Genomic DNA, 16,139 nt, shown 5'->3' on the forward strand with positions numbered 1-16,139 from the left:
ACCTTTTCCCTCTTGTGCTTGGGCTTTAAACATCTGGCACTCTGCAGTGGTCATACTGCCAACCAACCCTGAAGACATGAATCAGACCCCCTTTCTCCCAAATCATAGACTGTAAAAAAAAAAAAAAAAGAGGGGGGGGGTATGTGTTAAAATTACAGTAAATAAATGCTGCTACTTTTGTTTAATTTTTCATTTTTATTTTTCCTCTCTGCCCCTGAAATTAAGTTCTTACAATTATTTTGCCTTTGAGAGCAAACAATTGACTCAAATTTGATTTTTTAATAAAAATAACATGAGCAGAAATGTCACTAGCTTTACAATTTGATAACCTTACAAACACAATTGCTTCTGTCATAATGCTTTTTTAATTATTATTACAGGGAACTGGATAGTACTGTCTTTATGCACAAGCACAAGCATAGTGCGGGAATCCCTGAAAAATGCGGTCACCAGTTTGTTCAAGTGTCCCATGATATGAGCTCCAAAGGAAGAAAAATCTCTACATGTTATTACCAAATCTCCTCTTCTCCAGTCTGCATCAGGAGATGCAACGATCCCAACCGTATTTGATTCCAAAGGAGCTCATTTCAAAATCTGAGCTGGGGGACTGGGACTTTATCAAATGTTCTGGAAAAAAAAAAAAAGAGAAAAGCAAAAACTGACTAAAAGGGAAGGAAACATTTTATTGTCCCCCCCCAAAAAAAAAAAGTCTGCCTGAATAAGCAGTGATGGAAAACAAAGCATAGCCCACTGAATTAACCATTACTGTTCCAAACCTAACATAATGTCAGCAACTTGACAGTTTTTAATAGAATCCAACCACTATTTGTAAGCACATGCAGTCATACAGAATCTATCATCTAGAAGGACCCTCTGGTTTTTATTATATCATATATTTTGTCCATTTTGAAATACAGTGAGAGAGCAAAGTCAGAAGATGGGTGTTTCTTTTCAGAAAAGGATGGGATTTTAAAAAAAAGTCTGAACGGGAAGAATATTTTGGGTATCACTGACAGATGGCCACAGCAAGCACAGTAAGTATTCAAAGGTGTTTGTTAGTCCAGGGGTAGATCCCCATGCTTTTAGTGCTGAAAGCCAAGTGTATGTCCCCTGCAATGTGTACGGTCAGCATCTGTTACAGAGATGAGTAAAACAAAGAAAGTCCTGAACAGTTTAGGGAAACGCTGTCATTTCCTCATTTGGCTTTATAAAAAACAAGACAAAGCTACCCTCTCTTCTTTTATTTTTCACTGAATGAATTTGCAAATGTTGACTTTTTCTTTTGATGTGCATCATCAAAATAACAGATTCTGAAATTCACAATATTGACACATATTCTTTGTTTCATAGGACACATGTAAATCATTGTTAGAAATCTTTTCAATTTTAATAACATTTTTGTTTCAGCTATTGCCTTGTATAAGCTGTTCATCTGTCTTCATCGCCTGCCCTGACCATATTCCCTGGGCTACTTTCAAAACATCCCCAGTGCCCTTGATAAATCCCATAGCTAGTCAGACAAAAATCAACATGTTACCTATGAGTCTCCAGAAACCTATACCCAGAGGTAAACAAAACAGAACCCTGGTAACAGAGATCCCAAAGGAAATGTACTACAGAGAAATGCACTCCATTGTTTGTAACTGATTCAAAAGCCAATGCTTCAGAAACATTGACTTCATTGATGTATTTAGCCATTAGAAGGACATTTTGGCTAAAAGCAATCTGAAAAGAAATGTTTCATTTTTATTTCCTTATGAAAATAATATATCAAAATTTAAGTTTTCCTATGACAAACTTACGGCAAAAAAACCATATTGTGATCTGAATCTTTTGACTATTAATGTCAGAGTCCACAGATAACAAATGGACAATTCTGATTGCATTCTGTGGAGGGCAGCAAGATATGTGTTAGCAAATCCTTTATGATGACAGTTATCTGAGTGCAAACACCCGTAACTCATTATTTTTTCTTGCCCATCCCTGTATTTCTCAGAAGTCAAATAATTTCCAGCAGAAGGACAGAAAAAAACCAAATTCAGGTGAATCCCATCACACCTGAGACTTTTCTCATGCTGCAGTTTTCTAAGGAAAAGAACTCCAGGTTTTGGATCCAGCAATGTCTCACATGCAGCTGAGCTGGCGTAGAGGTGGCCGCTGTGCTGAGTTCCCTCCTGGCACACACTATTTCAGACTTGCCTTGCCAATAAGAACTCAAAGTGGGTGCAGGTCTCACTGCTGGAAAGCCCAGGATTTGAATTCAACATCAGCATAATAAAGATCCTTTCAATTATAACAATGGAGTTGTGGAAACCGATGGTTCTTCTACCACAATTTTCAGCTTCTGTGGATAAGACAGTCATAGATCTACATGCCAGAAGGATTTTTTTGTTTGTTTTAATGACTTAAAGGGAATGTCTCTATTTTTCTTGGGCAGATCAGTTCTGACTCTCTGAGTCATCTTGGACCAGTCATCGTAACCCCTCCATGGTTCTTAAGCCACTATAAACAGATACATCTCTTCCAAATCCTAAATTAACATAATGCTTTTACACTCATTTAAACTGAGTTGATGAGACTCATTAAAGGCTTAAATAGGTGGATCCCCTTGGTCTTTATTACTGTTTGTAGAACCTCAACTGAAAAATGCCATCTTCAACTGCAAAATATCCTCTCATTGAGACTGAGTTTCAAAAATAAACTTTTCCCTCAAGCAGCACTATCCATGGCAATTTTATGCTTTAAAAAGCACAGCAACAAAATACTAATTGTATTGCTTTTGGCTGTCTGCTCCTTCTCTCATTCATACATCATTTAGCTTCCTTTTAGGTAGTAAAAACATCAGCTAAACTGTAGAAGGAGGCAGCTGGTTTGAACTGATGGTTTCCTATAATACTCGTTTTATATTCTCTTGTGTGCCATCATGGTGCATCAATAATTTATATTGCATCTAATTACGCAATAAGGCACAAGTGGGCATATTTTCTATAGCTATTCTATGCACACCAGCAAGGCCTTGTTCCCTTTAAGGCTTGAAGCATGTATAGTAATGGACCTATAAAACTTTCACTAAAGTGTCTTATTGCTCTTGCTTTATGTTCTTTTAATTTATTTGGGGGGCTTTTTTTTTTTTTTTTAAAGGGAATTTTCAGGCCAAACCTAGAGAATACTCTTATCGCTTTGGCTTCATCCTTCTATATGGTGAGTACATTAATAAATAATACTGTGCTGTCCTGCACTGAATTGTTTTTCTGAAAATCTTGCTCAGGCTTCACAGGAGTATACAGGAAGCAGAACATAGGATGTCAAGGCAGAAAAATCAGAAGTCATTAGGTTTTTTCCTTGCTACTTTAGACAAGACACCTGTCGATGGTCCCATTCTTGGTATTCCCTTTGTTTTCAACAGGATTCTTGGAACGCATGAGGCTGTCACAATCATGCTCTAAATCATTCCAGATCTCAGGTTTTCCCTCCTGCAGTGGGCAAGGTGGGTGTTTGCTGACTGAGAGGATTCATGTAATTCACCAGTAAGCATAAACGCTTGCATCCTGTTTGTGTGTTAAGCAACTTTTTGCTTCTCACAGCTCTTCTTCCACATCTGTGAAAATAGGACAGATTCGCAAAAACACCTTGAACTGAACTTTCTTTTTCTATTTACAAGTGATTTTTTTTTTTTTTTTTTTTTTTTTTTTTTTGACAAAACGTTTCCTTTATGTTCACCAGAGGCTTTATTTTGTTAAAGAACACAGTAACTGTTATGAAGCCAGGCAAAAATTTCCTATCAGTCTTCCCAACAGAAAATACCTTCAGAAATGGAATTGCTATTCTGACAAAATATTTCTTTTCTTTAATGAAAAGCTAAAATATGTCAAAGAAAACTGACAATAAAGATTAATCTTCTCATGTGTTTGACGTTAAAACTTTCCTGGAAAAAATGAAATATTTCTCAGTCAAATCCATTGTTGTCCAACTTCCAACTCCCTTCCCCCTTCCATAGACTAAGCAGTGACCTCTTTTTGCCCATGGGTTGAGTTGTTTTCTCAAATATCATAGAAATTGCTCCCTTTTCACACCAAAATAAACATTCACAGCACTAGGGCAATGCCTTTGCAACACACAAAGCATTGCTGTGGCTGTTCAGTGCTGAATTTTCACACCTAAGAGCTATTTCTCTTTTAAAATAACTATAGATTCCTTTTGCCCTGACTATTTAAAGTCTGTACTAAATCCCTCTCAGGCAAAAGTGCTTCATGGATATCATACGTGGTCTTTTCAGGTCCACATGTAACTCTCCATCCACCGCCACCGACTGAACCCTCTGTGCCAGGACACTGCCATAGAATATACCTTGGAGTGAAGTGTCCCTGTGTGGATGGTCAGTTGTCCTCAGTGAGCTGCCTCCAAGCCATTGCTGAGGAACCAAGCAATGTCTATATCAGGCAAGCTACTCGAAGTGTCCTCCAGGATAAGACTGCAGGAGAGATATTCATCTGGAAGATACTGACTCCACAGCCAGCACCTCCATCTTCAATAACTCTGGTGATACTGGCTTCCTTGGTTACACTATAGTCTATCTGGCTGGAGAATCTTAAAAACAAATAATACATATCTTAAATAAAATTTAGAGTTTTCTACCACAGAAGATATATGAAGTTAAAAAAAAAAATCAAGAATAATATAATGCAAGCCTGCACTGCTTTAGCAAATCCATTATTTTCCCATATATTTTAATAATTTCACACTCCACACGCAATTTTTTTTTTTAAATGTTTTATTCTAACAGCATGGTACAATGGAAAGAGATGAGAAAAAAAAGGGATTTAGGCATCAGGGCACAGGGAGGGCCAGCTGCTGCTGAAGGGAAGGGAAGCCAAGAGCTCAGGGTGACCCTAGCACAGGCCATGCCCTCACTGACCAGGTGCAGTCCTGAGGGACCTGAACATGGCAGACAGCTGGGGACTGGTAACAGGGTCCTTTGACAGCCCCACACATAGCAAGCAATAAACCAGGGCTGGAGTCTATCCAGGGAGACAAGTCAGGAGCAAAATGAGATGGGACCAGAGACAGGGCTGGAGACAAGGTTACCAAGTGGGTCAAAGAGGTCCATCTAGAGGGCAGGACCAGAGGCAGAGCTGGAGACAGGGCTACAACATGGGTCCAAGGTCCCCATCCAGGAGATGGGGCTGGAGACAAGTCTGTGGTGTGAGTCAAAGAGGTCCAACCAGAAGAGCACCAGCACTGGAGACCAGCACACTTACAATGCAGCTCTAGCACAAACTGAGGGCCCCGTACTGAGCTGAAACGGGGTCCTGCACCGGGGGACAGGTATGAGGGGAGCCCTGCGTGAGGCTGGTCAGGGCCAATGAGGCCCATTGGTGCCCTCAGGGCCCTGACATTAGGGATCCTCGATGCGATTTCCATTTCTGGAACTGATTTGAATGGTCTTGGAGTAATAAGTTAACCCGCTGTGTTTCACTGTATTTTGTAAAATAAGTATAATAAAAGCTTGTACTAACTACACAGAAGGGTACTGTGAGACTAATTAACAGCATTTCTGAAGAACTGTTATATCCTCAGGCCAAAGGTATGTTATTGGCAATGTTTCTTAATCTTATAAGTGCCAATCTGAGCAATAGGCACCAAATTCTTTCCTTCCCTAAAGCCACCGAAGAGAGTAGACCAAGTTCTGCTCTCATACCTGTTCACATCACATTTTAACCCAAATCTCTTTGGGATTACTATTAAAATTCAGACCTGTTTCAAACCTGCAAAATGTTTAAAAAAAAAACCCAAACAACTTTCAGTGACAAAAGTTGAGCTACATTCACCTAAAGACAGTATTATGCTTGACCCAGTTTCAAGTACACCTCTCCTGCACCTGTGACATATTTTCTATGTATAAAAGTGACACAACTAGAGATGAACATCTGTGATATTCAAGGAATTAAAGCAGGAGGAGCCAGCCACAGCCAGCGGAGCAGAGCAGGAACCACAGCTCCTGGCAATTGTTTCCCGTGCTGATACCATTGCCACTGTATGACCTGTCACTTCATTTCTTATTTCCACCTTTTTTTTTTTTTTGTCCTTCCTATATTCTATTTAGATCATAAGATTTACAGAATTAGTACCACCTACTTATGTGGGTATAATACTTTGTACAGTTGTACCCAAGTGTGCTTGGAAATGCTTAGGGTTATCATACAGGTTACTACAAATGAGTAATGAGGGTGGAAAGAAAGCAAGGGGTATGTTTACACTGTACATATAAAATTTGTATTCTGCAGAGTGAAAGCTAGCCCAACCTGGAATCAGAACACCATAAATATGTGGAATAAGCACAGAATGACAAAAGAAACACAGCAAAATCACCACAGAAAAGAGAGGTGAGCACGTCAAGGCTTTGCAGTGCTTGGAAGGGAGGGAAGATGAATGTAAGAAGTTTTTTGGCTTATAAAATGATGTAATTTTATAAGAATAGGGAGAGTCACGAACACTTAAGAAGGCTACAGAGACAAAGTTTGGCCCATCAATCCCTGTGTACCAAGTTACAAGCCCAGACTTGTATATCAAGATAAATTAGTGTAGAATAGTTATCTGGATTCCAGGTGCTTAGCAATATAATGTTATGGATCTTTTGTGCAGATTTTCCATAGCTGAGATTCGCAGCAAAAAAATCTGAACTTCTTTGGCAACAATGAGTTACTTCCTAAGCCCTTGCAGAACACTGCGATGGGCTGGTTAGCAAATTGAATCCCTATTCTCCGGCTCACACTGGGGTGTGTGCCAATTTTCTTATTACATCTGTATTCTCTCCAGTATTATTTAATTAGAAAAAAATTTTGACACAATAACACATTTTGGGGAGACAAAAAGAAAAAAAAAACCAACCCAAAAAACCCCAAACAAACCAGTTCTGCAAAGGGACCTCCATTGATTTTGGATTAATGTTTAAGATTTTAGAACTTTCTGGAAGAAGTTTCCTGTATTATCACTACTTACAGTGCACATCCCAAGCAGATGGCATTTGTAGCACTTGTCAACATTTTAAGACTCTTATTTGTGGAAAGTAAATTAGAAACTACATTTTATTTTCTATTGAAATACACAATAGGAAACATTGCCAAATCACCTTTGGAAGATACAGGTCCTTGAAAACACAGAGCCCTCTTTGGGACCAGTGTGTTCTAGGATGATTACTTGGCTTGTCCATCTTGTTCCTGTACTTGGCCAAACAATTAGCTTGGCAACATGCCATTGTTAAGCTTTTCTTTGGGAAACTTGTTGTCTAACTGAATGTGCAATGAAGATACCTGAATATTTAAGCTGCAACAAGAAGATAAAAGGGTTAATGATTTTGTAAGTTGCATTTAAAAAAAACATCTCCTTGGCCTTGATGTACAATGACATTTGCTAACTGACTAAGTTAGTGACCAAGATTTTAAAATAAAAAAGCCACAGAAATGTGGGTTAAAAACCCTGATGTTGATTCCAATGCAGGAGAGAATTTAGAGAGGAAAAGGACATATTAGGTTCATCAACCTCACATGACAAGACATTGCAGGACACATACATACATTTTTTAGCAATGCTATTAATAAAAGTGAAGTAAATGTAAGTATCTGTCTAGAGAGAATGCAATTAAAAATTAAATTTGTTTGTTTACCCATTTTTTCACCTTTATCACAACACTTGCAGTTGCCCAGTAACTGTAATGGAATGAGGGGGTTTATGCACAGTTTTCAACGATGTCCTCTTCACTACAGGTATACAGTTGACACTCAGTTCTTGCTAGAGCATCCCTGGGGATCCTCAGTACAGAACTATTTAAGTCTCATTACAATTCATTTTTCTAATCACTGAATCTTCTTCCCAATATCCTCTTTAAATATATACCAGATGTATTGCATTTGTCACCATGCTAAGCTGACAGGAATGCTTTGTAACATACGTCCTTTGCCACATCTGCAGACAGGTGGTATTTGAACCCAGATTTCTAGAAAGAAATGGTCAGTGAGTTAGCCATTCATATTGCCTCTTCCCTAATGATACATACATTTTGTGTATGTATTATGGGCATTCATACATATACTCAGCATGGCTAAAGACAATATTTATAAATAATCATCATTTTTATTCTCCTGTAGGTTAGCAAGACAATGAGCCTAATTTAAATCTCAGTAATGATATTAGGAGCATTTCCACTCACATGTCACTTGTCTTTGGGTCAGGCACTCATATACACCAGTAGAAAGCCATTCTTGTGATCTTTGTCCACGCACCTGCCCATGGACTAAGCCATCGTCAGCAGTTCACGTCTCCTGCTCATGAGACATAGATGACAGGAGTCCTCTGACAGGGAGAAGGAGAACAGGAACAGCCTCAAAACCTTGTGTTTGTGACTGAAAAAAGTCTTAAATAAAGGCAATGTCTAATAAGAAGAAATTAGGCTAGGCAAGAGAATCAAAAGCCAGCCCCATCTTTTCAGTCAGGTTTTTTCTCAGTAATGCTTACATCTGGCTTCAGAAGTTTAGAGTGGAGGGTCACCTGAAACTGCAGGTGCCTGTATTTAAGCAGATCACCTTGGGATCCCTTTATAGCTGATGAAGAGACCTCTAAAACAGTAAAGAGGAATCCTGATTAAAAAAATCTTTTACTCATCACAGGTAAAAAGTGGGCCCAAGGTGACTAGCTTAAGCATAGGCACCTGCACTGCTCATAAGAAAAGCCAAGTGAGATGCCTTGCATCCTTCTGTGGGCTTGAAATCTGTTTGCCTTGAAATCCCCTTTAAAATATTGAAAAGCAAATATTTTTTCCTATTTAATTTGCATTATACTATAGTTCAGGTTTACATGGCAAATCAATTTAATAAGGTGTAATTAAATTCTTAGCTATATCATAATGTATAATTATGTGTATGTTATGTAAGACAATCAAAAATTACTACAGACTCTTGAAGTTTCTTGTGCTTGAGTGTCTCTCGGTAACTTCTGCAGGAGCAGCTGAATATGAGCCCTGCTGGAAAAAAAGGAGGCAAAGCAAAAAAGAAGTAGCAAAGTGGAGAAAATACACTGCAAAAACAGACTGCTGATGGAAGAATACAATAGTCAGCATTGTGTGCACTGGCAAAAAACTGCACACCAATGAGTCCCACCTCACTGAAACCAGGGGGTTTCAGCATCTTGGGATGTCAGTGCAAGCTGGATTGGCAGCCTCGGTTCTTCCATGGGCAAAACCTACTGTGTCAAATGTCCTACAAAAAGGAGGTCTTTGGAGCTCAAAGAGTGCGTAGGAACCCACCCAACCACTTCTTGCAAGTCCTAATCCACAGTACACAACTACATCTCATTTCCACTTGTGTTTGTCCTCTATGAGTGAGCTCGGTCCCTGCCACAAGGGCAGCCTGAGGATGCCGAGGATGGTGCAGGTTCTCTGGGACACCATTTCAGCTAATCACAGTGGAAGGACATCGGTGCAGCTCATTTGTACAAACTTCCATAAAGACAGTACTGCAAGATCCTCTCTGGCAGTTGTCTCTCCTGTTTGCTCCACATATTTATCTCAAACCAGAAAAATCTCTGATAATGCACAAGTCAGATCTGAGATGTTTCAAGAGAGAGTGCAGCACATATCATGACTGATGAACTATAAAACCAGCACAGTTAAATGGATAATTGCTTTTTTTCAATTCCCTCTTTAATGTTTCCTTGTTTTCAATTTTAGGCACAGCTAAATTAATTTTTATTGTGGATTAATTTATTTGAAAAATAGGAATAATTTATAAGAAGGAGATTTATTAGACTCTAACATAAGATTATCATAGCAACAAAATTTCATATCAAAAGATCAGTAAAAAATTATGACTATCACTTTGCCATGAGTAAAGTGCCATTTGATTTTTAACTGTGAATTGTCTAAGAGACATGACTGCAACTTGAAGACATCAGTAAACCCTCAGAAATAAAATATAGGATACCAGAGGCTAATAAAATAATGATGTTCAAACTTCTCTTATTATTGACTGGAATGACAATGAAGGCTGTGCTGGCCATTGCAGAATGCCTTTACCAGGAAGAAAATTCTGCACAATGAAAGCTAAAATTTTAGGGAAAGTGAGTTTGAATTAGCAGACTAACTTCACCAATTGACATAATTCTATAATCACACTTCAGGTTTGTCTGACGTCTCTAGATGAAATCAAAATTAATTTTGACAGCAATGGTAATTTGAGGAAGAATAACAAAAGGCTGAAGCCCAAAGATGCAGAGAGGTTGTTTTGGGGCTTGCACGACTCTTAACCTAGGATGGAACGGTGTGAAACACCTTTTTTTTGAGATAATGGTAGGATATGGAACACTACCAAAGTCTAAATTTGACTGAAAGCACTGGGCAGTAAGAATATTCTCTGTACCAGAAAAAAATGTTTTAAAAAATTATTAAGAACTATCAAGCTGTTTTGTTCTGCCTTTGCTCAGCACACTAGCTATGCAGACTATGTTATTCTTCTGAGCCTCTCATCTCTAGTTTACAGGCATGCCTCACCTGATATTTTGCCTATACGCCTTTTTCAGTCAGGGACAATTACATTGCTTGTCCCCACAGCACCGAGGGATGTGGAGGATAGGATCACCAAAGCCGCCCACCTTACCATCACTGGCAGCCTTGATAGGGATGCTTAAGCAAGGGGGATCCACAGCAGATCTGCCTTCTGTGTCCCTGTGTACAGCTGCTTGCAAAGCACTCCCCAGCCCCTCCAACGGACCTACAACCTGGTACCAAAAGCCACCAACTATGATGTGCAACGAAAAGAGCAGGCAAGATCGAAAGCACAGATACTGCAATCCGTCCAACATCAGGGAATAATTAGGTGATGGTGAATGCGGGTGGGAAAAGGCAGCACATCCTGCACTATGAACAAGGGCAAAAAATACACAGTGGTCACTGTCTGTCTTGTCTCGGGGAAGATACCTGCCCGACACCGAATATGGGCATTGGTTTAGTCTATAGATGCTCCAAGAGATTTTAATGGCATTTGAACCACCAATATATCCTAGTAGCATGGATTTAGCAGCAGCTAGAACCAGGGGGATTTTAATTCCCACAACCCCATCCTGCCTGTACCCACTCCAGGGCTGGAAACTCAGACTCCCAAGGAGCTAGAGGTGACTAGTGACTTGGTCCCAGGACACATGCCATAGATTACTCTTATGAATGCATAAACCCTCACTGAACCACTCAGAGGCATTTTTGCCCATGCCTGCAACATCTGTAACTGCTGCCAAAGTAACCACATGGGCTGACTCATAGCAAGTCCCCATCGAACCCCCAGCACAGGCTGCAGCTTTTTTCTCCCTCTGTCTCAGGTTGACTTTACCAGACAGCAGCAAGGGCTCTTTCTTTTTTTTTTCCAGAAAGTCTGATGCTTTTGGGGAAAGAAGGTGAGGTTTCTTTTCTTCCTGCTTTCCCTTTAAGACAAATTCTTCTTTTTCTTCTAATCTTCATGACAAAGATGTCCTATATTTGTTTTCTATTCAGTTTTCCCCCTTCTCATGTTTTTCTTCACTCAGCAAAATATGACATTTTGAAGTTTTCTGGGCTGGAGAAGTAAAACTGCTTTTTGCCAGTGAATCAATTTTATTCTCCATTAAAAGAAATTTCTCAGCTTTTTGGCAGACAACAAAGCTACTTTGCATTACCCAGAACAAACCATATTCCACAATGGAGGTAAGTAAAAGCTGTAAGATTAAATACTGTTTGGTATATTGCTTTTGTTGAGAATGCTACCTACATGCTCACTGTGGTTTCTCACAGGACCCGCAGGAGGGAGGCAGGGAAGCAGAGAACAACTTTAAACTTAATATTCCATTAATATGAATGTGAGTTGTTCACCATCGCAGTGCTCTCAGTGCAAGGGATTTTGCACTGTAAGGCACAGTCTGCCTTCCAAGAATGATTCTTTTTCTTCTCTAATATACACTATACCTGGAATATTTGTGATGTATTATATGAGACACATGGGGAAACAGAATTAAAACTTTCCCGTTTAAGCTAATAGGGGTTTTGCCAAAAACTTCAATTCTGCCCGGAGAATTTATAGGCAGGTACTTATCCAGGAGTCAAAAAATATGAATTAAACTCCTTAGTTTACTATTGATTTCTGGCTTGATGCTAGTATGTCACTTAAAGCTTTATTTTAAAGGCAGTTTTTTTCTCAGTAGTTTTAAATAGGCTTGCCACTTCCTTCAGGTCCCAAAGAGAGAACTTACAATCTTCTGAAAATTCAGACATTAATCTCTGCCCTCTAGTCCTTCATCTTTCATAACTCTTCTGATTCCCACATTTTAAGCGACCTGTCTCTTCAGATTACAGGACCTTTTTTTCCTTGTCTCTGTTAGGATGCAAGAACTGTATTCAACATTTTTCCAGTGCCTCACCGTATCAGGCCCAAGCTTTGAGATATTAGACTGAAGAGCAATACAAATAGTAAATAATGACATAGATTGTATTGAATTTTACTGAGGGCAGTGAGCACAACAGCTTTCATTTACTCAGAGTACGTGTAGAAGTGAGTTAGTGTAACAACTGAAAATGAAGAAGCAATACCCAAAAGAGAGTCCTGCAACAAAATCAGAGGTGAGAACAGAGATACAGTCCAAGGAACTTCCCCAGAAACTAATCAGACATGCACATATCTGTATCTATATAGGTGTATTTGGTTTACATGGCAAGGTTTTGCTAGCAGGGAGGCTGCAGGGGTGGTTTCTGTGAGAAGATGCCAGAAGCTTCCCCTATGTCTGATAGAGCCAATGCCAGCCGGCTCCAAGACGGACCCGCTGCTGGCCAAGGCAGAGCCCATCAGCAACAGTGGTGATAACATCTTAAAGAAAGGGTAAAAAACCCTGCACAACAGCAGCTGAAGAGAGGAGTGAGAGTATGTGAGAGAAACAATCCTGCAGACACCAAGGTCAGCGAAGAAGGAAGGGGAGGAGGTGCTCCAGGCACTGGAGCAGAGATTCCCCTGCAGCCCGTGGTGAAGACCATGGTGAGGCAGGCTGTCCCCCTGCAGCCCATGGAGGTCCACAATGGAGCAAATATCCACCTGCAGCCCATGGAGGACCCCACGCCAGAGCAGGTGGATGTGCCTGAAGGAGGCTGTGACCTCTTGGAGAGCCTGCACTCAAGCAGGCTCCTGTCAGCACCTGTGGGAGGGACCCCACACTGGAGCAGAAAGGACTTGTGACCCTGTGGGGGACCCATGCTGGAGCAGTCTGTTCCTGAAGGACTGCACCCCGTGGAAGAGACCCATGCTGGAGCAGTTCATGAAGAGCTGCAGCCCGTGGGAAGGACTCACGTTGGAGAAGTTCATGGAGGACTGTCTCCCGTGGGTGGGACGCCACGCTGGAGCAGGGGAAGAGTGTGAGGAGGAAGGAGCGGCAGAGACAGTGTGTGGTGAACTGACCACAACCCCCATTCCCCGTCCCCCTGCATTGCTGGTGGGGAGGAGGTAGAGAAATTGGGAGTAAAGTTGAGCCCGGGAAGAAGGGAGGGGTGGGGGGAAGGTGTTTTTTGGATTTGTTCTTATTTCTCATTATCCTACTCTTTTACTAATTAGCAATAAATTGAGTTAATTTCCCCAAGTCGAGTCTGTTTTTGCCCGTGATGGTAATCAGTGTCCTTATCTCGACCCAGGAGCCTTTCACCATATTTTCTCTCCCCTGTCCAGCTGAGGAGGAAAGGCTTGGTGGGCACCTGGCGTCCGGCCAGTGTCAACCCACCACAGTAGGAAAAAAAAGAACACCACTATAGAAACAGAAACAAAGAGAGAAGACAGAAGAAAAAGACAAGGAGAAAGCAATCAGAACAAGTACAGTGAATTCAGGCCTAAGAGAGAGAAAGCTCTTAGGGAAAATCTAGTTGAAAAGGCAGTTGGAACTTTCAGAAAAGGAAATGTTTCCTCTTGTTTGAATCTTGAATATTCTGGGAAACAGCAGTATGAACACTCTTGGCTAATAAATGAGGCTGATTTCAGTAAGAGTTCTACCTCCTAACACATAGGACTCTAAATAATGAGCAAAAGGGAGAAATAATGGCATGAAAAATATGTCACTGGATTTAAGCATTTACCCTGTGCTGTAACTCCAACGAGAAGGTCTGTGGAAGTAAAAATTTTTCCATTTGTTTAAATGGCTTTCTGTCTGTTGCTAAATTTTCTCTTGAAGCTCTAGAAAAAATTACCTGTTTTTCATTCCCATCAGGGAAAATCTTATTAAGGGTTCATCTCCAAGGAGCAAGATTTGCAAATGATTTTTGATGAACATCACACAGCTGTGTGATCAAAAACCAGCCACTGTAAACACAAAGGAATGGAGGAACCCTGATAACCTAATCAAAGCAAATGGACCCCCTGAACCAGCTTCTTCCAGGGCTGTCTCAGGAGAGTAATCAGGCAGATTTGGCAACTTCTAACAAGAAGTATGACAAAAGAAATTCTTAAAATTAGGAACATTATTACAGAAGACAAAATCTGATGAATCTACAGGCAGCAAGGGCAGACCAGGGGTACTCAGATTTTCAAATAGCCACGGTTACGGATTGTTACTGTTGTGCTTGTAACAGTTGCTAAAGGTGCAACTACCTGGCTTCCAACTCATAAGTACTAGTAGGAATCTGGGTTCATGTCCTACATGAGATCTCACTCTCTTTCCCCTGTTGCGATCTCAGTCTGGCTCCAATCCTGTTTCTGTCAGCTGTCCCTGCATTTCCTTTATCAATGGGTGTCCTTACAGTCCTCTGTTACAGTGTCCTTATGCTCTCTAGTCCATTTTGTAAGGCATGGTCCAATATCTCAATAACATCCTTATGGGTGGATCCACCATCCTGAGGCTGAACAGTAGTTGTTACACTAGGTCTCGAGCACCTTCCAGGTTTTTGTTCCTTTATGCTAAAAAGACTTTGACATACTGGACCGTGTCCAACTGAGACCACCATAATTGTTAGGGGACTGAAGCACATGGCATCCAAGGAGACGCTAAGAGCTGGGCTTACTTATCCTTAAAAAGAGAAAGCTAACCAAAGCTAACCACGCGGGGAGGATTCTGCTGTCTTAACTACCTAACAGGAGATATAGAGAAGACAGATCCAGACTTTTCAGGAGGTTCATAGTGATAAAACAAGAGGCAAACAACAAGTTGGAGCATGAGAAATTCCAGATAGATAACAGGAAAAAAAAATCCCCATGTTTTTTTTGGGACATTTCCATGTCCCAAACATTGGAACAGTGGCTCATACGGGCAGTGGATTCTTTGTCCTTGGAGATATCCAAAACTCAACCTGGCAAGGTAACCTGCCTGAAGACTGTCCCTGCTTTGAGGACTACACAACCTCCGAAGGCCCCTTCCAATTTATGTGACTCTATGAATGAACAGGATTTCAGAGGATGGGATCCAAGCATAGGACAGAGGTTGCAGTAACTCTTCAAGTACCCAACCAGCTACTAAAATACTAGCACTGCTTTGGGAGCGCTGATATTTTGTTCAACAATTTACACCTACATAATGATCATGAGAGGGTCAGGGTTCGATGGATTATGACCAGATAGTTCAGCTAATCATAATCATCCCTCCTACGCCCTGTGCACCATTTTGCTTTCTTCTATCAACCTCTCAGCACTTGTCAGTCACTTAACTGTTCACATATTCACAGGGCCTGCCTAAAAGGGTCTTTCTTTTGACTACAGCCTTTAAATGCTATTGCAGTAAAAATGTCACCATTTTTAAGGCTACCACAATACTACCCACTATTGAGCCTCCTGCTGCTTTTTTACTGTGTGGGTCTTTTCGTTTTTTCTGTTCTGCTTCTGACTCTGGACCAATTCCTTCTTTAAAACTCCTTTTGAAAGGTTCAGCTTGAGAACACTATTCATTTAACTACTGACAGCAGGTTCATACCTTCAAAAGCACTACTGCAGAGCACAGAAACTCACTAACTTTCCTTGATGAAATGCCTCACAGTTTTTAAAATTATTCAAGGAAAAAACTGTCTTGGCTCTTTTTCTCCTCTCTCCCCAGTGATTCAGCCACACAAATATGTAGCTAGATGTGTGAAAAGCCATTCTGTAAACAAAATTATTTAAGCAAAATGA

The sequence above is a fragment of the Pygoscelis adeliae genome, unplaced genomic scaffold (assembly GCF_000699105.1).
Source record: "Pygoscelis adeliae isolate BGI_AS28 unplaced genomic scaffold, ASM69910v1 Scaffold141, whole genome shotgun sequence".
In the NCBI taxonomy this organism is placed as follows: Eukaryota; Metazoa; Chordata; class Aves; order Sphenisciformes; family Spheniscidae; genus Pygoscelis; species Pygoscelis adeliae.